The sequence below is a fragment of the Notolepis coatsorum genome (assembly GCF_963971535.1).
Source record: "Notolepis coatsorum genome assembly, chromosome: 18".
In the NCBI taxonomy this organism is placed as follows: Eukaryota; Metazoa; Chordata; class Actinopteri; order Aulopiformes; family Paralepididae; genus Notolepis; species Notolepis coatsorum.
In genome coordinates, this window is record NC_140182.1 from 29,799,927 (window position 1) to 29,824,327 (window position 24,401).

Consider the following 24,401-nt stretch of genomic DNA (forward strand, 5'->3'; position numbering starts at 1 on the left):
GACAAGAGACTGTTTTGTTTGTTTATTATTTTATCTTAATTCATTATTTGTATTTTTCACAGCAAATTATCTTTGTATTTTCATTCAATCCCACATGATTTATTTCTACTCCACTTCCACCACCAAAACCAAGGCCAGCAGATGTTTCTACTCCAAACCACCTCTGTCAGATAACAATACAAATGTCTAAGATTTTACCTGATGATTCAAATAACAAAGCATAACATCATTGTCCTTACTTGAGTTTCTCCAGTCTCCAGTGTGAATCCTTCAGGCCAGCAGAGAGAAGCTTCTCTCCTGAGTCTCCTGGGTGATTGTAGCTCAGGTCCAACTCTCTCAGGTTAGAGGGGTTGGAGCTCAGAGCCGATGCCAGAGAAGCACATCCCTCCTCTGTGATCATACAGCCTGACAACCTGCAGACAGTTCATCATTATAAATACAATGATGCCACCTAGTGGCCAAAAGAAACGATCATGACAACCTGCACAGTTCATCATTATAAACACAATGCTGCCACCTAGTGGTCAAAATAAACGATCATGACAACCTGCACAGTTCGTCATTATAAACACAATGCTACCACCTAGTGGTCAAAATAAACGACCATGACAACCTGCACAGTTCGTCATTATAAACACAATGCTTCCACCTAGTGGTCAAATGAAACTATGACAACCTGCACAGTTCATCATTATAAACACAATGCTGCCACCTAGTGGTCAAAAGAAACAACAGTAGACTTTTATGAAACATGATTCTGTGTTATAGCTTCACACCAAGCACATCATTTAATTAAAGGTGCTATGGATAACGTTTTATGTAGAATAATTAATTTTTTTTATTGATTCATTAATATATCAATTTAAAAATGTTTGCGAGTCCAAAATTAATGTTTGTTGTTTACATGGGGCGACAGTAGCTCAGGAGGTAGAGTGATCATCTGGGCCCAGGAATTCAAAACTTGCAATCCCTATCTGAATGGATCAGATTTGTATTCATTCATTTTAACTCATTATGAATTGAAAATGGGGGACCCTGATGTAAACAAGACGAAAGCCTTTCTCTGGTCTGCATCCCCTTAACAATTGTGTGTATTGAGCTGTACTGTACTGTACCCATTCTGCAATATGTTAATAAAAATGTTCAATCAATCAATCAATCAATATGGATTCAATGTTTTGAACTCCTGTGCCCTGGTAATCGGAAGGTTCCTGGTTCGATTCCAGCTCAGGCGCTCCCGATGAGCAGGTTGGCACCTTGCATGTCGGTGTGTGAATGGGTGAATGTGAGGCATACATTTTAAAGCACTTTGGATAAAAGCGCTATATTAATGCAGTCCCCTCCCTACTTCCCATTAATGTGGAAAGCACCTGATTCGATAAATCTAGTGGCCGAATGTCATCTATAGCACCTTTAAACTAAAGACTATCTTTCTTGATATTATTTTTATTCAATGTTTTAACAGATACAAACAAAGCAGACAGGACAGAGAAAATCAAGACATCACGACGACAAAAAATATATATACCCTCCCCCCTCCCAAAAATAAAAAAATACAAATGCAAATAAAAAAAAAATAAAAAAAACAAGACAACCAGTCACTCCTTTGTGTCTCTTACATACATGTCTATGTTAGTTAGACATAGACATATCAAATCAGAAATTGAGAATATATATCTATAATAGACAGTCTTTTTACATGGCTTTGTGTAAAGGACAGCTTCAAAGAAAGACTATCTTTCAACTGTACTATTTTAACACAAACTTAACCTGAACCAAAGCAATGAAGTCAGATATCCAGCCTGAACTGACCCAAACCCATTAGATCAAGTATAGTGTTCAGGCCTTCAAGAAGACACATCAGATCAAGTAAACTAAACCTGTTTTACAACAGGTTTGACACAGCGGTCCTCTCGCCCTTCCTCTTCACCGTCTACACCAGTGGTTCCCAACCTTTTTCCCCCAGGGACCCCCAAACATCTCTGATGAAATTCGCGGACCCCCTCCTAATAAGATACCATAAAATACTTTTTTTTTTCATTTTAATAACAAACTGCTTATACACAGGCATATGCATCACAATGAGACCCACTATGCTTCTTTGACTTGTGCCTTCAATCAACAAATCTCATCTTGCACCATATGCATTTCAAAATGTTTGGCCAATATTCAAATGCTGTATTCATCCTCTCAAATCAGGCCCTAATGGTGAACGGTTTGCATTTATGGAACAAATCAATGCAACAAATTAAACTAAATATGAGACAGGAAATTCCAATCAGTAGCAGAGAGAATCTGTCCTAGCTGGGTTTAATACCTTTTTTTTGTCATTTTAATAACAAACTGCTTATACACAGGCATATGCATCACAATTAGACCCACTATGCTTCTTTAACTTGTGCCTTCAATCAACAAATCTCATCTTGCACCATATGCATTTCAAAATGTTTGGCCAATATTCAAATCCTGTATTCATCCTCTCAAATCAGGCCCTAATGGTGAACGGTTTGCATTTATGTTGAATGAAGTAAGAATCCACTGCAGTAAAAATATCCTCACCTCGAGTGGTGGTAGTAAGGTTGACTGACATGAGAATGTCCTGCTTCAGATCCTCATTTTCAATATATTGCACATAAACGATGAGCACAGCCTCGTCTGCGACAGTTGTAGTTTCATCAAGTTGTATGGCAAATGGACCCTTTCTAAGCTTTTCTGACAGCTGCTGCTCGCAATCACTTGACATCTTATCAATTCGGTATTTCACTACATTGTTCGAGAGTGGTACTGATTTTAGTTTATCCGCCACCTGTGGGCCGCACAGTTTCTAAACCATTTTGATGCAGGCTGGTTTGATGAGCTGCTCGCCAATATTGTGCGGTTTCTTTGCTTTTGCAATTAAAAGCGAACACTCAAAGGAGGCTTCGGTAGCCTTCTGTAAATCACTGCCACCCCTGCTCCACGCTACTCTAACATCAACAGGCTTGTTCGCCTTGAGAGACTGTTCTTTCCTCCGAAAAAAGTCTGGATCCTTCCCAACGGTTTCTGGGTGCTTAGACGCCTGATGTCTCTTCAGCTTGCTGGGCTTCAGGCTCGAGTTTGCCAACTTTTCTCCACAAATCACACACTCAGGTCGTTTGTCTGGTCCCTCAGTGAAGCCCATGGTGATGTAATTTTCGCGATTGCTGTAGGTCCTAACTTTTTTTGCAGATGAGCTGCCATCATCTCCTTTTCGTTTGTCACACATTTTCGCCTCTGGCGGCTGACTGCAGACGAGCCGAGAAAGTTAACTAGCGTGCTAGGCTAGCTACAGAAAGTGATACAGTCAACTGATTCGCGTTTTAGCGGCTACCCGGTAGCCTACTGTTAACATTCAAAAATCATGTCTAGATGTTTATTTATTTATCTTTATTTTTTTATTGTAGTGGAGAGACTATTCATGCTTCTGATGATAAAAAAAAAAAGTTAAAAAAAAAAAAAAAAAAAAAGGACCTCAAATCATCAGTGGTCTGGCGGACCCCCTGCGCCCCCTGGCGGACCCCCATGGGTCCGCGGACCCCAGGTTGGGAATCACTGGTCTACACCAACGACTTCCACTATCGGTCAGAGTCCTGACTCCTGCCACCTTTAGAAGTTCTGATGACTGCGATAGTGGGATGTATTAACACTTCCGGCGCCAACAGCAGAGGGCTCTGTGACCCTTTAGCGCCAGTGCTTTATCCAATGTAGGATATGACTTATTTGCGAGTGCTTAAAATATATCAAATATGCGGGCGGCCGGGTAGCGCAGCGGACTAAGCGTCTGTCTACCACCACAGAGCCAGTGGGATCGAATCCGGCTGTGGTGCCTCCGGCTTGGCAGACCGTCCATACTAACACAATTGGCAGTGTTAGCGGGTGGGAAGCCGGTGTGGGTGGATCCTGGTCGTTGTAAACAGCGACTCCTACAGTTCGGTCGGGGCGCCTGCACAGCAAGGGAAGGATCTGGGAGAGGTAGTGTGACCTTCCACACGTTACACTCTCCCAGTGAGAGTCTGCGCTGCCAGGTGAAAAGCGGTGGGCTGGCTACACATGTGTCGGAGGAAGCATGTGATAGTCTCCGCCCTCCCAGACCGACGGTAGGGGGTAGAGTGCGCAACGACCAGGAAGGGGATTGGGAATTGGCATAACGACTAACATTGGGATGGGAGAAAAACGAAAAAAGAAGGGGGAAAAAGATAATTAAAAAATAAATATATATATAAATATATATATATAAATAGCAATAGATCTAAATAACACGGTGATCGTCAATGAGTTGCTTCCAGTCAACATGCACGAAACAGATAATTTTTTCATACATACATTTCCGTATTATACCGTGATGAATATCAATACATTTCTAGAGCGTTCTGTCTCATCTCAATAAACTCCAGCAAATCGAGCTTCAATGTATTTAGTTAGAAATCGTGCCATTTGTCACTTGATTTATGAATCGTTTTCAAATAAACGATAGATTATCGATATTATATGTGTCCTCATGCGCGATACAGAAGCGGGCTGAAAAATCGATTATCCGTGCCTTGGTCGGCGCCAATGGCACGCACACACACAGACACGTTGTGATCGCTGTGAAAGAAACATCTGATTAACCCAAGATTGGTAACATAGAGTCCTTACCTCACATCTGATGTCCTGCAAAAAGATTAATCCAATTCCTGATCGCCATTCCAAATATTGATCGCGTTTATTGATCCAACGTTATATATCCAAAACACATAATCCACGCTGCTCAGAGTGTTCCCAGTCAATGTGTTATAACGATACTGCATGCCCGAGAAGGAAAACCTGGACTGGACCTTTTTTTTTATGCACAACCCCAGCCAGAGGGATTCCAATGATGTGCAATACCATCCGGGAGATGATACGCGGCAGTATTTGCCCTTTGCGAGCTCAGACCCATTCCCAATGATAACGTCAGGCTAGATGGATGAAAAATGAATGGATATAGCGAATAAAAGAAATATCGATTAAAACCCGAGATTTCTCAGGTTTGGCACCCAGAGCATGGTGAGTTAACCCGACTTATCTCGGGTTTGGCCTCGAATGGGTTAAGGATGGTGATGAGTCACATGGTGCGATAAAAACCACCTGCAGCTAAATGTGACGAAGACCATGGAACTGGTTGTGGATCTGGGGAGGAGTAGTACACCTGTGACCCCCGTTTCCATCAGGGGAGTCGATGTGGACACAGTTGAGGATTACAACACGCAGAGGCACTCTACAAGAAGGGCCAGAGCCGACTCTACTTCCTCAGAAGGCTGAGATCGCTCAACGTCTGTACAAGGATGTTCTACGAGTCGGTGGTGGCGGGTGCCTTCTTGTATGCTGTGACCTGCTGGGGCAGCGGACTGAGAGCAGGGGACGTAAACAGGCTGGATAAGCTGGTCAGAAAGGCCAGTAGCGTGGTTGGGGTGGAGCTGGACTCTCGCGGTGGCGGAGAGGAGGAGCCTTGCTAAGCTCCATGCCATCAGGGACAACCCCTCCCACCCACTATACACAGACTTGGCTGACAGAAGGAGCACGTTCAGTGCTAGACTAAGACTCCCAAGATGTAGCACAGGAAGTCCTTCATTCCGACAGCCATCAGACTTTATAATGCATCACTGTGCCTCAGTGCATCACTGAGCATAGGGTGACAGTACTATCTTCCTGGACAATTTTACACTTACTGTATATTTCTGTATATTTTTACTGTATATTTTATATTAGAATGTAACATAGGAAGGGCGGTCAGGTGGCGTAACGGAGATTGCGTTCGTCACCAAACCCCGGAGCGGCTGGATTCGCCTGTTCGAATCCAGCTCACAGCTCCGGGGTTGTCACCAGCTTGGCTGGCCGTTCACACTAATACAATTGGCAGTATTAGAGGGTGGGAGAAGCTGGCGGGGTGGGTCCGGGTCGTTGTAAACAGCGACTCCTACAGTTCGGTCGGGGCGCCTGCTAAGCGCGGATAGGACCTGAGTAGGATAGTGTGATCCTTCCACACGCTACGCCCTCTCAGTGAGAATTCGCGCTGCCAGGTGAAAAAGAAGCGGTTGATTGGCTGGACATGTGTCGGAGGAAGCACGTGGTAGCCTCCACTCTCCCAGACCGACTGTGGGGGGTAAGTGCGCAGCGACCAGGAAGGGGATTGGGAATTGGCATAACGACTAACATTGGGATGGGAGAAAATCGGAGGAAAATGGAGGGGGAAAAAGATCAATAAAAAAATAAAAAAAATAATGTAACATAGGAAATGTATATCCCGGACCATATTCTATTCTTAGTGTAGCAGGGTGGATTATCCCTGCTTCGTGGGAACGGTTGCTGGCAGTCACAAGGTAGCTGGACACAGTAGAACTCTGTCTGACTGCACCCTCGTCTTTGGGCCTGGGGCGTCGACTGGAGGCTGGTAGTGTGAGTGGATGGGGCCCGGGATTTACCAACCTGGTCTGGTACTCTGGTCTTCCTTCCCTGCAGCAGGGCGGTCAGCAGTACTCCCCAACACGCTCCCACTCCCCCCAGTTGCTCCTTAAACCCTCCCACACCTCGTGACTGAATTGTAATTAAATACTCTGAGTTCCCCCCGCAAGCAGTACCCTCCCCCAATGACCCTAGAAACCTTACAATGAAGAGGGAACTGTGGAATAGGAAAGGGTTAATTATATTAACGTTACCCACACCAAAAGAGTTAAGATTAGGCTCAATAAAAGACACACACACCGTGCTCCCATTCAGTCTGATTATTATTGCATCATTGTCCTAGTTACACAATAGCTACGTCTGGTGATTATTGCACCATGGTTATTGTTACACAATAGTTACAGTCTGATAATTATGTAATTACGCCCTAGGCACCAAGTGCTCTCGTTGTACCCAGACTAAGTGCTGCCCACGTCTGGGCTAGACACAGTATCAATACCTTCCCTAAGGGTTTACATATACTGCTCTAGTACTCCGTAATATGGGGAAAGAAGGGAGGACATAGGGGAGGAATAGAAGGGTTCACTGAATGGGAAAATATTATTACACCAACACGGTATCACACTCAAAAGAAATAAACAGAAAGCAAAAGAGTGGGCCCACAAAATACCAGTAAAGTCCTATCTTAATGCCGGCATGTATTGTTTGGGGTACCCCTATGGAATGGTAGTAGCAACGTTACTTTCGCCCGCAGGCTGCACCACACTGTATACTGTATAATAACTCGGGAGCATCAATGCCCATTTGTACTCATCCAAAATGGCTGCCTCGCCGCGCCACTGTTGTCCGGAAAGCAAGATGGCGTCGAACGCTCTTGGTGAGGATGCTAGCAGGCGGAGCTGGGGCAGAGAGGCAGCGCCGGCTGAGAGCGTGTGCTGAGTGATGACGACCCCTGCTGGACGGGACGAACTCCCGTAGGCTGCAGGCAGCCGGGTGCAGATCTGGTCGCAGGTACCCGGGGCAGACTGATTGCAGGCAGCCGGAGCAGACTGATTGAAGGCAGCCGGAGCAGACCGGTTGTTGGCCCATGCGCGTCTCGGGGCTCGCACTCTATACCGCACACAGTAACTACTATAACTCGATTGTTAAGGACTTTGATACATTGTTAGCCGCACGTTACTTATACCGCACACAGTAACTATTATAACCCGATTGTTAGTGCCTGGCTCTGCACTGTTCGCTCACACACTATCGCTGGTACTGCTAGGATATCGTGTCCACTAGCAAGTACTTCCTATCACCCGTCGCTATCCCACGGGGCCCTCCAACATAACTTCTGCAACAGGGCTCTCCAGAGCCCCCGTCCGTTGCGACTGTTCGTGTTCAAGTTCACTGCCGAAGAGGTTCTCTTTCCGTCTTCCGCTCCCATATATCACGTTCCATCCCTCCCCAACACTCTGTCAGACACCGCCCCCTGCTGGTCCCGCCTACTAGTCACACAGGGAAGGATGTTGATTATGGTCCAGCGATACTGTGTATGGTCCATACTTCAGTCGATAGAAGGAAGAGAAACTCATATCATTGCTCGTGGGAATATCAATGATGTCTTTGTGTACAAAGGGGATATAAAACACAAGTCAGCAGTTCTGAATAATAAACAATATTTTCAGGCTGCTACATTAGGCTTATTTTTATTCTTATTTGTGACTTTTGTTTTTGTCTACCCAAATGTTTACTGTTTACTGTGAGCGATTTGTAGTGCCAAATTTTCCTCGGGATGAATAAAGTATTTCTATTCTATCTATTCTATTTCTAAGTAGTGTTCAAAGAAGAGACTGAACCAACACCTCAGATCTGTAGTGTTCAGGCCTTCAAGAAGAGACTGAACCAACACCTCAGATCTGTAGTGTTCAGGCCTTCAAGAAGACACTGAACCAACACCTCAGATCTGTAGTGTTCAGGCCTTCAAGAAGAGACTGAACCAACACCTCAGATCTGTAGTGTTCAGGCCTTCAAGAAGAGACTGAACCAACACCTCAGATCTGTAGTGTTCAGGCTTTCAAGAAGAGACTGAACCAACACCTCAGAGCTGTAGTGTTCAGGCCTTCAAGAAGAGACTGAACCAACACCTCAGATCTGTAGTGTTCAGGCCTTCAAGAAGACACTGAACAAACACCTCAGCATCAGCATGAGACTGCAACCCTAAAGGACTCTCACACACACCAATCGAGGATAAGTTCATTTATTTCTGTAATTCAATTCAAAAAGTGAAAATCATATATTATATAGATTCATTATCACACGGAGTGAAATATTTCAAGCCTTTATTGCTTTCAATTTTGATGAATTTGATGATTATGGCTTACAGCTAATGAAAACCCCAAATTCAGTACCTGAGAAAATGTTAAAATTACATAAGACCAATAAAAAAAATCTATATATATTACAGAAATGTCGGCCTACTGGAAAGCATATGCACTCAATACTTGGTCGGGGCTCCTTTCGCATGAATCAATGCAGTGTGACATGGAGGCAACCAATATATTTCCTCATTATTGTAATTTATTGAGATGCAGCTGTATTCCAGAGTAGCTGCAGATCTGTGATTGGCTCTGTGATGGTATTTACAAAGTAGCTGCAGGTCTGTGATTGGCTCTGTGATGGTATTTACAAAGTAGCTGCAGATCTGTGATTGGCTCTGTGATGGTATTTACAAAGTAGCTGCAGGTCTGTGATTGGCTCTGTGATGGTATTTACAAAGTAGCTGAAGGTCGGTGATTGACTGTGATGGTATTTACAAAGTAGCTGCAGGTCTGTGATTGGCTCTGTGATGGTATTTACAAAGTAGCTGCAAATCTGTGATTGGCTCTGTGATGGTATTTACAAAGTAGCTGCAGATATGTGATTGGCTCTGTGATGGTATATACAAAGTAGCTGCAGGTCTGTGATTGGCTCTGTGATGGTATTTACAAAGTAGCTGCAGGTCTGTGATTGGCTCTGTGATGGTATTTACAAAGTAGCTGCAGGTCTGTGATTGGCTCTGTGATGGTATTTACAAAGTAGCTGCAGGTCTGTGATTGACTGTGATGGTATTTACAAAGTAGCTGCAGGTCTGTGATTGGCTCTGTGATGGTATTTACAAAACTTGCTGCTAAAGCTGAACACAATGACTGCCACGCAATAGACGCATCCTTAGCAGCTGACGCCATCACTGTAAACGGTGGGAGTCGCTCACCTTGTTTGCAGGGCTATAACTATTTAAATATTATAGCTATATATGCAATACTATGGCCCATTTGACATCGGGTATCTATCGTTCAAGATGTGGAAAAGTAATATGCTTTCCATCCATACATTGTTGTTTTATACCATGGTGAATATAAGTATAGTTTTAGAGTGGTCTAGGATAATTCCTGGAACGCTAGTAATAGGCTGCAACGCATATTATACTTAATACATTGGCATTTCGTCCCTATACACGCTACAATAAAAAATTCAAATGCATTATGATCGGTATATATTATGTTCCATCATGCATGCAGGAAAGGGGGGGGGGGGGTCGTTTATGATTAATTGATTGTCAATAACAGCATTCGTTAGTACAACAGCATACGTTGATCAGAGCGATGGCAATGGACAATCAAGCTGAAATGAACGTTCGATTGCTCTTACCTCTGGCCAATGAGACTGCAAAAAGAATATTCCAATTATTTGATTGCCATCTGCTTGATCGTATGTCCATTTGGCCGACGCCATAAGCCCCAAAAGCATAATGATTCTGGCGTCCCGAAGGCGATTCAATGCAATCAAGTGTGTATTTTGATACATGTTACAAGATAACTCCGCCCGGAAGACATTCACTGACGCACAGAGTCAAGCTTCCTTCAGAAAGTAAGTGCAACATCGGCCGCATACCACCAGGTGGCGGTATCGGGCCGTTGTTATCTCAGACAGAGTGCCAAACATTCCCACAGCATAGCAGGATGAATTATGAATGGAAATAGCGAATAAAAGAAATAACGATCCAATAACGAGTTTACTCATTGTCGGCAGAATTCGATTGGCGGGCTATAACGAGTTAACTCGTTTTTGGCGCTGAAATGGTTAAAAAAAAAGTCACCTTCTGCATCATGTTCAGGACTTTGAATCCACTTCCCAACAGAACCATTTCATATTGTAGAAGTGATTTTAGTCCTGTACCTTTATCAAATTCACCTCTTTTTATTTATCATTCATTCCCAACTGGGCTTAGCCAGGCAAGTGTCATTAGGATGTTCAGAGTTCATACTCTGATAATATATATATGATGTGTTTCTGTAAAACTGGCGGTCAGAAGATCTTAAAACACACAAAAATACTAACCTCAGTATCTCCAGTTGACAGTTTGTACTACTGAGACCAGCCGAGAGCAGCTTCACTCCTGAATCCTGTAGGACAGGTCATTGTCACTCAGGTACAACTCTCTCAGGTGAGAGGGGTTGAAGCTCAGAGCTGAGGCCAAAGACCCACAGCCTTCCTCTGTGATCCGACAGCCTGACAGCCTGCACATAATTCATCATTATAAACAACTAAACCTCTGTTACCGCCTGTTTCACTCCCACCACCTTTGGTGGAATTGTACAAGGTGCTACAAAGTTCAAGTGTTCATTTTGAGAATAGATGTGAATGTTTCTTGCATAAAAACATGATTAATCTAACTAAAATATATTTTTTTAAAGTGTTAGGTTGTGCCCCACTCTCCCCTATAGGTACAGGAGTAGACTATAAAGGTTCCATTATCAGAAGAGATGTGAATGTTTCTTGCATAAAAACATGATTAATCTAACTAAAATAAATTAGAAAAAAGGCATTTGTCAGGCATCCAATCATCCAATCATCCATCAACCGTGACTGAAAGACAGTGTCACACGGAGCACCCGGGTCACATCTTCACTAAAATAACTGGCTACAGAGTTGCTCTGTGCACTTTAATCAAGTACTCTTAAGTTAAAACTGTTTGTGAATACGGTCCCCCTTTCAAAGGGTTTGAGATGAGAGCTGAGATGAAGATGCTTGAGTGAGTTTACATCCAGTAAACCTGTTGTTACAAAGGAAAGTACATCATGTAATCTACCCAACAAATAAAGTATATCATGTAATCTACCCAACAAATAATAGCTTATAAAATGACTTTACACCAAAATCACTTACCTCAGCTTCCATAGTTTACAGTTAGGATTCCCCAGTCACTTACCTCAGCTTCTCTAGTTTACAGTTAGGATTCCCCAGTCCAGCAGAGAGCAGATTCACTTACCTCAGCTTCCCTAGTTTACAGTTAGGATTCCCCAGTCACTTACCTCAGCTTCCCTAGTTTACAGTTAGGATTCCCCAGTCACTTACATCAGCTTCCCTAGTTTACAGTTAGGATTCCCCAGTCCAGCAGAGAGCAGATTCACTTACCTCAGCTTCCCTAGTTTACAGTTAGGATTCCCCAGTCACTTACCTCAGCTTCCCTAGTTTACAGTTAGGATTCCCCAGTCACTTACCTCAGCTTCCCTAGTTTACAGTTAGGATTCCCCAGTCCAGCAGAGAGCAGATTCACTTACCTCAGCTTCCCTAGTTTACAGTTAGGATTCCCCAGTCCAGCAGAGAGCAGATTCACTTACTGTACCTCAGCTTCCCTAGTTTACAGTTAGGATTCCCCAGTCACTTACCTCAGCTTCCCTAGTTTACAGTTAGGATTCCCCAGTCACTTACCTCAGCTTCCCTAGTTTACAGTTAGGATTCCCCAGTCACTTACCTCAGCTTCCCTAGTTTACAGTTAGGATTCCCCAGTCACTTACCTCAGCTTCCCTAGTTTACAGTTAGGATTCCCCAGTCACTTACCTCAGCTTCCCTAGTTTACAGTTAGGATTCCCCAGTCCAGCAGAGAGCAGCTTCACTTACCTCAGCTTCTCTAGTTTACAGTTAGGATTCCCCAGTCACTTACCTCAGCTTCCATAGTTTACAGTTAGGATTCCCCAGTCACTTACCTCAGCTTCCATAGTTTACAGTTAGGATTCCCCAGTCACTTACCTCAGCTTCCCTAGTTTACAGTTAGGATTCCCCAGTCACTTACCTCAGCTTCCCTAGTTTACAGTTAGGATTCCCCAGTCACTTACCTCAGCTTCCCTAGTTTACAGTTAGGATTCCCCAGTCCAGCAGAGAGCAGCTTCACTTACCTCAGCTTCTCTAGTTTACAGTTAGGATTCCCCAGTCACTTACCTCAGCTTATCTAGTTTACAGTTAGGATTCCCCAGTCACTTACCTCAGCTTCCATAGTTTACAGTTAGGATTCCCCAGTCACTTACCTCAGCTTCCCTAGTTTACAGTTAGGATTCCCCAGTCACTTACCTCAGCTTCCCTAGTTTACAGTTAGGATTCCCCAGTCCAGCAGAGAGCAGCTTCACTTACCTCAGCTTCCCTAGTTTACAGTTAGGATTCCCCAGTCACTTACCTCAGCTTATCTAGTTTACAGTTAGGATTCCCCAGTCACTTACCTCAGCTTCCATAGTTTACAGTTAGGATTCCCCAGTCACTTACCTCAGCTTCCCTAGTTTACAGTTAGGATTCCCCAGTCACTTACCTCAGCTTCCCTAGTTTACAGTTAGGATTCCCCAGTCCAGCAGAGAGCAGCTTCACTTACCTCAGCTTCCCTAGTTTACAGTTAGGATTCCCCAGTCCAGCAGAGAGCAGCTTCACTTACCTCAGCTTCCCTAGTTTACAGTTAGGATTCCCCAGTCACTTACCTCAGCTTCTCTAGTTTACAGTTAGGATTCCCCAGTCACTTACCTCAGCTTCTCTAGTTTACAGTTAGGATTCCCCAGTCACTTACCTCAGCTTCCCTAGTTTACAGTTAGGATTCCCCAGTCACTTACCTCAGCTTCCCTAGTTTACAGTTAGCATTCCCCAGTCCAGCAGAGAGCAGCTTCACTTACCTCAGCTTCCCTAGTTTACAGTTAGGATTCCCCAGTCACTTACCTCAGCTTCCCTAGTTTACAGTTAGGATTCCCCAGTCACTTACCTCAGCTTCCCTAGTTTACAGTTAGGATTCCCCAGTCACTTACCTCAGCTTCCCTAGTTTACAGTTAGGATTCCCCAGTCACTTACCTCAGCTTCTCTAGTCTACAGTTAGGATTCCCCAGTCCAGCAGAGAGCAGCTTCACTCCTGAATCCTGCAGGTCATTTCCACTCAGGTCCAGTTCCTTTAGATGTGAGGGGTTAGAGCTAAGAGCTGAGGCCACCACCTCACAGGATGTTTGAGTGAGTTCACATCCAGTGAGTCTGTTAAAACAAATACATACTATTACAGACATGATGCTGTGATATAGACATGGCTAAACTCTACAGTAATACATACCATTACAGACATGATGCTGTGATATAGACATGGCTAAACTCTACTTAACAGACGTCACAGCTAACTAAAGGCACACTTCATGTAATAAAAAAGGTTGGCCATGTGTCAGAGACAAAGCTCATAGGACGAATGTATAGTATATATATACAGTATATATATATATAGTGTCATGGTTTCTTTATATCGCAGTGATCTGTGAGCTTAGTTTTCTTCGCTTTTCGTTCAACAGCTCTACAGATTATCTTAGTCCGACGAACACTGGGGAGATGTCGTCAGTTGACTTCTTTCTGACCTTCAGTGAAGCGACAGCATCCAGTGTAAATGATACAGTGTGAGACTTTAAACCATGCAGTTTAAAGAACAGTCCAAGATGGATGGTTTAGATCGTCTCATGATATTAGAGAACTTTTCCTCTTCCATGTCATCTACATTTACATTTACATTTAGTCATTTAGCTGACGCTTTTATCCAAAGCGACTTACAAGTTCTGTGCGACAAGACAGCAAGAAGGGTATAACTCTATCAGCTGAGTAACAATGTTCATCAAAGTGTTGCGTGTTACAGTGTAGGTTAGTTTATTAGGACAAGTGCATGACATTAAGGTTAGTCGGGGTTAGATTTTTTTTTTTTTTTTTTTTTTTTTTTTTTTTTTTATCATTTCAGATAATGGTTGAAGAAGTGAGTCTTTAGTCGACGGCGAAAGATTGGACGGGATTCGGCTGTCCTAACTGGGATGGGTAGTTCATTCCACCATTGTGGGGCAAGGACTGAGAATAGGCGGCTTCTCTTTGATGACCCTCCGGGAGCTTGGATAGGAGTAGATCTGAGGCGGCCAGAAGACGCAGAGCGTAGGGGTCTTGAGGGTGTGTAGTTAGAGACCATTGACCGGAGGTAGGCGGGAGCGGTTCCCTTTGCCGCACGGTATGCTAGGTCGAGGGCCTTGAAGCGGATACGTGCAGCAATGGGGAGCCAGTGCAGGTCCCTAAGAAGTGGGGTGACATGGGCTGACTTCGGTAGGTTTGAGATCAGGCGGGCCGCTGCATTTTGAATGAGTTGAAGAGGCTTGGTGGCAGTGGCCGGGAGGCCAGCTAGCAGTGCGTTGCAGTAGTCGAGGCGGGAGATGACTGTTGATTGGACGAGGAGTTGGGTGGCTTCTTTTGTCAGGAAGGGGCGTATCCTTCTGACGTTGCTCAGGAGGAATCTGCAGGTTCTGGTTGTCGCTGCGATGTGAGCAGAGAAGTTCAACTGGTCGTCGAGGACAACACCAAGGTTCTTGGCGGTCGGCGACGCGGTCACAGCTGCATTCTCGACTGTGATGGAGAGGTCGGTCAGGGGGGAGGATTTGGCCGGCAGGTGGAGCAATTCTGTTTTGCTTAGGTTCAGTTTGAGGTGGTTGGTCGTCATCCAGGCGGAGATGTCGGACAGACAGGCCGAGATCCGCTCAGAGACGTGGATATCTGAGGGAGGGAAGGAGAGGAAGAGTTGAGTATCATCGGCATAACAATGATATGAGAAGCCATGAGATGTGATAATGTTACCCAGTGATTTAGTGTAGAGGGAGAAGAGAAGGGGTCCTAGGACCGAGCCCTGGGGGACACCCGTCCGGAGGGGGCGGGTGGCCGACAGAGTCCCTCTCCATGACACTTGGTAGGAGCGGTCATTGAGGTATGATGTCAGCCATGTCAGCGCAGATCCAGCCACTCCCATTCCTGCGAGGGCCGCGAGGAGGATCTGATGGTTGACTGTGTCGAAGGCTGCAGATAGATCTAGGAGAATCAGGACAGAGGAGAGGCCTTTCGCTTTTGCTAAGTGAAGTGCCTCTGTGACCGCAATGAGGGCCGTTTCTGTGGAGTGGCCAGTCCGGAAGCCAGACTGATTGGGGTCTAGGAGGTCATTCTGTAAGAGATAAGCAGTAAGTTGGTTGGATACAGCACGTTCAAGTGTTTTAGAAAGGAAGGAGAGAAGAGAGACAGGGCGATAGTTGGCTATGACGGTGGGGTTCAGGGTTGGTTTTTTTATGAGGGGCGTGACTCTGGCTTGTTTTAGGGAGGTGGGGACCACCCCCGAGTTGAGTGAGGAGTTGATGGTTGCAGTTAGGAATGGGAGGATGTCCGGTGCTATCTAGTACCCTTCGTCTGACTACCGTCTCTGTTTTGGTCCTTGGTAGGATTAGGTTAGCATCCAAAGATACACAGTGATGGTCAGATACAGGTAATTCGATTACTGAGACCTTATCAATGTTCAACATTGTCGTATAGTGTTACCATGTTAATGGAGTTAACCAAGTGTCATGGAGAGGGACTCTGTCGGCCACCCGCCCCCTCCGGACGGGTGTCCCCCAGGGCTCGGTCCTAGGACCCCTTCTCTTCTCCCTCTACACTAAATCACTGGGTAACATTATCACGTCTCATGGCTTCTCATATCATTGTTATGCCGATGATACTCAACTCTTCCTCTCCTTCCCTCCCTCAGATATCCACGTCTCTGAGCGGATCTCGGCCTGTCTGTCCGACATCTCCGCCTGGATGACGACCAACCACCTCAAACTGAACCTAAGCAAAACAGAATTGCTCCACCTGCCGGCCAAATCCTCCCCCCTGACCGACCTCTCCATCACAGTCGAGAATGCAGCTGTGACCGCGTCGCCGACCGCCAAGAACCTTGGTGTTGTCCTCGACGACCAGCTGAACTTCTCTGCTCACATCGCAGCGACAACCAGAACCTGCAGATTCCTCCTGAGCAACGTCAGAAGGATACGCCCCTTCCTGACAAAAGAAGCCACCCAACTCCTCGTCCAATCAACAGTCATCTCCCGCCTCGACTACTGCAACGCACTGCTAGCTGGCCTCCCGGCCACTGCCACCAAGCCTCTTCAACTCATTCAAAACGCAGCGGCCCGCCTGATCTCAAACCTACCGAAGTCGGCCCATGTCACCCCACTTCTTAGGGACCTGCACTGGCTCCCCATTGCTGCACGTATCCGCTTCAAGGCCCTCGACCTAGCATACCGTGCGGCAAAGGGAACCGCTCCCGCCTACCTCCGGTCAATGGTCTCTAACTACACACCCTCAAGACCCCTACGCTCTGCATCTTCTGGCCGCCTCAGATCTACTCCTATCCAAGCTCCCGGAGGGTCATCAAAGAGAAGCCGCCTATTCTCAGTCCTTGCCCCACAATGGTGGAATGAACTACCCATCCCAGTTAGGACAGCCGAATCCCGTCCAATCTTTCGCCGTCGACTAAAGACTCACTTCTTCAACCATTATCTGAAATGATAAAAAAATAAAATAAAAAAATCTAACCCCAACTAACCTTAATGTCATGCACTTGTCCTAATAAACTAACCTACACTGTAACACGCAACACTTTGATGAACATTGTTACTCAGCTGATAGAGTTATACCCTTCTTGCTGTCTTGTCGCACAGAACTTGTAAGTCGCTTTGGATAAAAGCGTCAGCTAAATGACTAAATGTAAATGTAAATGTAAATGAGTGGGTTCATTTACATGTTGTGTGAGCTTGAAGCTGTCTAGTAGGTTGCTCAATAGCCTTATTAATATGAATATTCATGTCTCCATGTAGGACTTTTCACATCTAACGATACCAACTGAGATCAGCTCTGACTGATCTCTGAACTGAGATCATCTATAAAACAAGGATTCAGTGTGTGCATGCGTGCGTGGAAACTACATATAGGTGCAACATGGGGAAAAGCTGAAAACAATAACAGAACTCCTTTTGTTCCATATTTCATGTGGTGCTATGTGTTGATCACATTCATTTGGTGTCAATTGTATGTTTTGAACTCATAAGTTGAAAAGCAATAAGGTCTATTTTCGGGCTTTTATAAAGACATCTGCAATATTTGTATGAATACTCACAGAGCCTTTCTGCAGTACCTTACAGCTCAAACCAGTCTCCTGCAACCCTCATCAGCTGTATTGTATTTCTTCAGGTCAAACTCATCCAGAACCTCCTCTGAAATCTGGAACATGTAAGCCAGGGCTGAGCAGTGGGCAGAGCTGAGGACTATGGGCATCTTCTCGGACAAGTAAGCTTGAATTTCCGTTAGTACAGAATTGTCATTCATCAACAGTGGAGGATATTGATGCATCTCTCTGGGGAGACGTTCTCCTTTTGCATTTCCTTCAGAGATTGAATGATTTCCTCCTTGCTGTCAGGACTGTTCTCCATTTGAGGCAGGAGGCCTCCCAACAGCCTCTGGTTGGATTCCAGAGAAAGGCCGTGAAGGAAGCATACGAAGAGGTCCAGGTGTCCGTTCGTACTCTCCAGCTCTTTCCCCACTGCACTCTTCAGTAGCCCATGCAGCTCCGTAGATCCTCTGGACTTTCTTTTTCTTCTGACCAGGTTCTTCAGTGCATCCATGTTGTTCGGTGAGTAACAATGGTACACGTAGACATCGGAGAGGAACTCTTGAATGCTCAGATACACAAAGCAGTAGACCTTTCTCTGTAATATCACAGACTCCTCTTTGAAGATATCTGTGCACATGCCTGAGAAGACAGCGGCGTCTTGGACTTCCAGTCCACACTCTTCAAGATCTTCTCGGTAGGGGCGGCTAGGTGGCGCAGTGGGCAAGGCGCTCGCCACCAACGCAGGAGATGCTGGGTTCGAGCCTAGCTCTCGGCGTTGCTACCAGCTTGGCTGGTCGTTCATACTAATACAATTGGCAGTATTAGGGGGTGGGAAGCTGGTGGGTGGGGATCGGACGTTGTGGACAGCGACTCCTACAGGTCGGTTGGTGCGCCTGCGCAGTAGAATCAGGAAGCGACGAGGGCGGCGTGTCCCTCCCACGCAGACCCCTGACGCTGAGAGATCGCGCTGTGCAGGTGAAAAGATGCGACGGCTGCCTCCTCGAGTACCGGAGGGGACACGTGATGTAAGGCTTCGTCCACATTGCAGCCGGCTTGTGGGAGGCATGGCCTAACAACGTTCGAGACAGGGGAGGGTAGAATTGGACAATACGAAATTGGGGACGGGAGAAAAATAGAAAAATGGTGAGAAAAAGTAGTTAAAAAAATATATATATATCTTCTCGGTAGAACATCAGGTTACCCTTCTCCAGAAGCTCAAACGCCAGATTCCCCAGCTTCAGAAGAACTTCCTTGTGAAACGCTTGCTGATCTGGAGGATACTTCTGGTTCTTCATATTCATCTGAACAAGCAGGAAGTGGGAATACATCTCAGTCAGAGTCTTGGGCATCTCTTCTCTATCATCTGTACTCAACAATTGCTGAAGGACTGTGGCAGTGATCCAACAGAAGACTGGCATGTGGCACATGATGTGGAGGCTCCTTGATGTTTTGATGTGTGAGATGACTCTGCTGGCCAGCTTGTCGTCATCATCGCTGAAGCTCTTCCTGAAGCACTCCTCCTTCTGTTGGTCATTGAACCCTCGTATCTCTGTAACCCTGTCCACACACTGAGGGGGGATCTGGTGGGCAGCAGCAGGCCTGGACGTTATCCAGAGGAGAGCCGAGGGAAGCAGATTCCCCTTGATGAGGTTCGTCAGCAGGACATCCACCGACGACACCTGGGCGACGTCGGTAACCTTCTCCTTGTGCTGGAAATCCAACGCAAGTCTGCTCTCATCCAGGCCATCAAAGACAAACAGAACCTTGCAGGCAGCAAGTTCATCTGCACCGTCAATGTGCACTTCTGGGTGGAAGACACGGAGAAGACTGAGAAGACTGTGAAGAGCGCCCACAATCAAATTCAGTCCACGAAATGAAAGCACAAATGTGATGTCCACCTTGTGATTTGCCGTCTTCAGCCCAGTCTAAGATGAACTTGTGCACGGCCACTGTTTTTCCGATGCCTGCGATGCCCACGGTCATAACTGTTCTGACGGGTGTCTCTCGGCCCGGCTGGGGGTTGAAGATATCATTGCAGTCGGTGGGCGGGTCAGTGGAGGTTTGTATCCTGGATGCAACCTCGAGCTGCCAAACCTCATGCATGCATTTAACCCCTTCACTCCACCCCAGGGTCTCATCGCCCCCCCCGCTCTCATGACGTCCTCGTTCAGACACTCAAACCTCCTTTTTAAAGTGCTTTTATTATTCTCAAGTGGTCTCAGCTGAAAGCCACTGTCACCTGGAAGGGAAAATGATGTTTGGTAATGTATGTTAAATAATATTATTATTTCGCTTTACACTATAGTGCTTCACTACATACATAATGTACATAAGATACACACTGTTAATCATTTATATTTTGCATTATTGTCTATTTTACATTATTGATTCAAGCTACTTATTTGAGGTAGAATTGTTCTCTTACTTTGTGCCAGAGGTTGTGTTCTGGGTCTCTCTTTACACCTTGGACAGATGAAGTACTGTATTGTACCCATTCTGCAATCTGTTAATAACATTTTCAATCAATCAATCAAGCAAAAAAGAGGACGCTGGCTACAACCGACTGGTAGAAAGATAGCAGCAGTCGGTTGCACACATCGAACGACCTGAGTCTCCTCAGGAAGAACAGCCTACTCTGTCCCTTCCTGTAGAGGGCCTCAGTGTTGTCCGACCAGTCCAGTTTTTTGTTCAGGTGAACTCCAAGGAACTTGTAGGACTCCACCATCTCTACCTCCTCCCCTCTGAGGATTATGGGAGAAGGGGGACCCTTCCTGCCTCTCCGGTAGTCCACCACCAGCTCCTTTGTCTTGCCGAGCTGGTTACTGTCCGACCACTCTACGAAGCTCTCCACCAGAGCCCTGTATTCAGCCTCATCATCATCCACAATGTAGCTGACGATGGAGGAGTCATCGGAGAGCTTCTGCAGGTGGCACGTTCTTGTGTTGTAGCGGAAGTCGGAGGTGTAGAGGGTAAACAAAAAGACAGCACGGTACCCTGGGGAGCGCCGGTGTTGCTCACCAGCACCTCTGATTGGCTGCCCTGAAGTCTCACGTACTGAGGTCTGCTGGTGAGGTAGTCGGTGATCCAGGCCACCATTCCCCGGTCCAGCTGCATCCCAGTGAGCTTCTCCTCTAGCCGCAGTGGCTTGATGGTATTAAATGCGGTGGAGAAGACGAAGAACATGATCCTCACTGAGCTGCGTGGCCTCTCCAGTTGTGTGTATAGGCCCTGTGGAGCATGTAGGTGATGGCGTCCTCCACACCAATGTTTGCCTGGTAAGCAAACTGCAGGGGGTCCAGGGAGTCACTCACCAGGGGCTTGAGGTGCAGGACGTGTGACGTCAGAGCAACCGGCCTGTAGTCATTGAGGGCACTTGGGCACCCCTTTTTGGGCACTGGGACAATGCAGGAGGTTTTCCATAGATGGGGCACCCTCTCCAGCCTCAGGGAGAGGTTGAAAATGTGCTGGAATGGTGCCGCCAGTTGTCCAGCGCACGCCTTGAGCACCCTGAGTGTAGTCTTTTGAGAGAAGAGACGCAGGGCTTTCGAATAAAAAAAGAAACTACACTTCCCAGCTCACGCCAGCCCCTCTCAATCATCTGACTCGAGTGACTTTCTTCTTTCTCTTATTTTTCAGGATCATATCCCACAAACCTGAACGTTATTGCCATAAAACAGAACGCAGTTAGTTTCCCTACCTTTCTGTGAACATTCTAGCAAAAAATGGCGTTGCAATCTGATGAAAAATGGCGGAGAAATCTACATTGTAAAAAAGTAATTGTACTTACAGTCGATTTCATTCACGGTTTTTGCTTTATGCCTGGTGATACTAAATCCAGATTGAACTCTGCCATTGGAAAGAGGAGATTTGGCCCGATCCATAGATGTGTGACTTGGCCATAATGTCATTTATAGGCCTGATATTCTATAATCATATTTCAAATGGCATGTGTCCGTGTATTTTTTACACGTGATCTCAAGGTGCTGAATGAGCTCAGTGGCAATTTTTCATGTCTGGTCAATTTTAGCATGGTGTTATTCACAGTCAAAGATGAAAAAAGAAAAGAAAAAAATATATAAAATTGATATTCTAAAATAAACAAATGAACAGGGAATTTTTGATGATGTAGCCTACAATGTTGATATCTGGGCGTCTTGGTTTTGAAACATAACCATGCTTATGTCATGAGAGGCAATGTGACTGATGAGTTGTGTTTTCCATTGTTTTGGAGGCCTTGCATGGAATGTCTTTCTTCTAGTAGCCTATGGCTGCCTCCATATTAGTACTATGTAGCCTATCACCAGGGGTGTAAAAAGTACCCAGAAATTATACTTAAGTGAAAGTATGGGTACCGTCTCAAAATCTGACTCAAGTAAAAGTCAAAGTATCTGGCTAAAAACACACTTGAGTAAAAGTAAAAAAAAAGTCCTACTTTTAAATGTACTTAAGTAGCCTACTAAAAAGTAAAAGTAAATTCTTTTTTGTTGAAAGGGATAGACCAGGGGTCTCAAACTCATTCCATCGTGGGCCAAGTTTTCATTTTAACTACACATTGCACCAGGTGAGTTAGTTGAAGAGGTGAGCCAATTAGTGAAATCATCAGCTGGTGTTTAGGAAAGGCTGGAATGAAACCAAGCATACACTCTGCCCACAATGGAATGTGTTCTGCGATAGACAATGCTGAAATGAAAGAACAGAGGACACTTTTTTTGCATTACAATTATTTAATGCACTTCTCCATTGAAGGTAAACTAACATGGACGGCATTCACATCACAGCATGAATAATATCACAATATTAAAAACAGAATGGTGTATCCTGAATAATATCACAATATTAACCACAGCATACTGGATTATCCTGAATAATATCACAATATTAAAGGCAGAATATTGGAGTACCCTGAATAATATCACAATATTAAAGACAGAATACTGGAGTACCCTGAATAATATCACAATATTAACCACAGCATAATGCGGATCTGACTGTCTATTCTTCTGATAGCAGGTGTTTAATCAAAGATCCCCACTTTCTAGTGTTGCACAAGGACCAATCAGCATGGGTATGGGCGGGTTCATTTTCCATTGATGGGGATTTGATTGGCTGTTTACCTGCATTCGCAGGATTAATAACGTTAACGTTAGTTCGGCCAGATAAACAATTAAAATATACTAATTAAAATGGTTGGACCTGTGAGATTTGTACTTTGTAGGTCTGCATTTTAAATGTAAGGAGTAAAAAGTGTTTTTTTTCTCTGAAATGTAATGGAGTAAAAGTACAAAGTATACAAACCTAATAATACTTGAGTAAAGTACAAATCCCCCAAAACAGTACTTAAGTATTGTAACGAAGTACAATTACTCAAGTACTTTACACCCCTGCGGAGGACTGAGCTCAGCGTGACGAGAGACATCGGACGATGCTGTGAATGAGGGTCTCTGCCCTCTGCACGCTTTTCCGGTCGAAGTGAGCAGCGAATGAATGACTGAATGAAAAGGAGTAGGTAGACGTATTGATACGGGAAATAAACTCATATCAGCCGCTCGCACTCTTGACAGAGAACATTGAGGTGTTCTTCAGTGCATCTGGTCTGTAGGACAATGAAAATGTACTGCTGGTAAAAAAAGAAAAGAAAAAAGGCTGAAAGGGAAACAGAGAGGCCAGGAGTTTTATAGCTCTATATTTCAATGGTAATTCGGCTATGAGGCGAGGACACCCGCCCCTTGAGAAAGAGGTGGGTAAATTGAACACAATGGATTCATTAGAAACCAGGCATCCCGTGTCCAAAAGGCGGTCAAGTTGGGGTGTGAGGTCTCCATGTGGGGCTGTCAAAATTGGCCTAAAATGACATTAGACTATTCCTTCTAAAGAAAACACATAGGTTCGAACCATTCGAATATCTATTATTGTGCATTATGTTAACAAAATTGCCTGGCATGTTCTTCAACTTAATGAAAGTGGCGTCGCGCGTCTCCTGTCCGTCATGCAGCGCATTCAGGTCCACGCGAGAAGTTGAGAGGAAGACAGCTGGCGGCTGTTTTTTTCACAATCAAATATTAATTTTCACAATCTAATGTATGTCGTTTTATTTTTTACAATTCGATTATTAATTTGAATACAGAATATTTGTTGACAGCCATAGTCTCCAGTGAGGTTAGGGTTAAGGTTTATACGACGCTGTACACGGGATGCCAGGCTTTTAGGGAGGGAATTGACGGACAGCTTGCTCTTCCCTCAGCAGGGTCGCTGCCCTTCGGTCTCTTGCTTTCAGAATAGTCCTTCTTGCCCGTTGTCCTCCATTGAGCCATTTGAGCAGCAGGACCAGGGCTGTCAGACACGTCGTCCAACTCAGCTCGGCTCCCAAAACAAGTTGCTTTGCCCTTTCCATCCGAAAGCTCTCCCCTCACGCTAGCGCTCCACCAGACACACGGACCAGTAAGTTATTAGCTAAGTAGGCTAACGTTAATAGGACCAGCAAGAGCTCCTTCAATCGTCTAGTGAGTAACGTTATAGGCGGCGGGTGGGCTTCAGGTCTAGGTAGGCTGTATAGGGAACGCCCCTCGCGCGCAGCCCGAAAAATTTGACCTTTTATTTTTGGTTGCACGCAAACTGTCCAGGTTCTGATTTCATATACACACACACACTACTAGGCTATACTACAGCGAGCCCCACTCATTTATATATAGTGCAAATTAAGTGTTCA

The 24,401-nt window shown here is 45.2% G+C and overlaps 1 pseudogene across 1 annotated transcript; it reads right to left on the reverse strand.

The window, feature by feature from the left end:
* Positions 1-235: 235 nt before the first annotated feature.
* Positions 236-19,798, reverse strand: LOC311245303 (NLR family CARD domain-containing protein 3-like; annotated as a pseudogene). The gene is made up of 5 exons: positions 18,872-19,798; positions 17,702-18,399; positions 13,570-13,743; positions 10,804-10,982; positions 236-413 (listed from the first exon to the last, which is right to left on the reverse strand). The product of its transcript is annotated as an NLR family CARD domain-containing protein 3-like (transcript).
* Between the last annotated feature and the right edge of the window lie 4,603 nt (positions 19,799-24,401).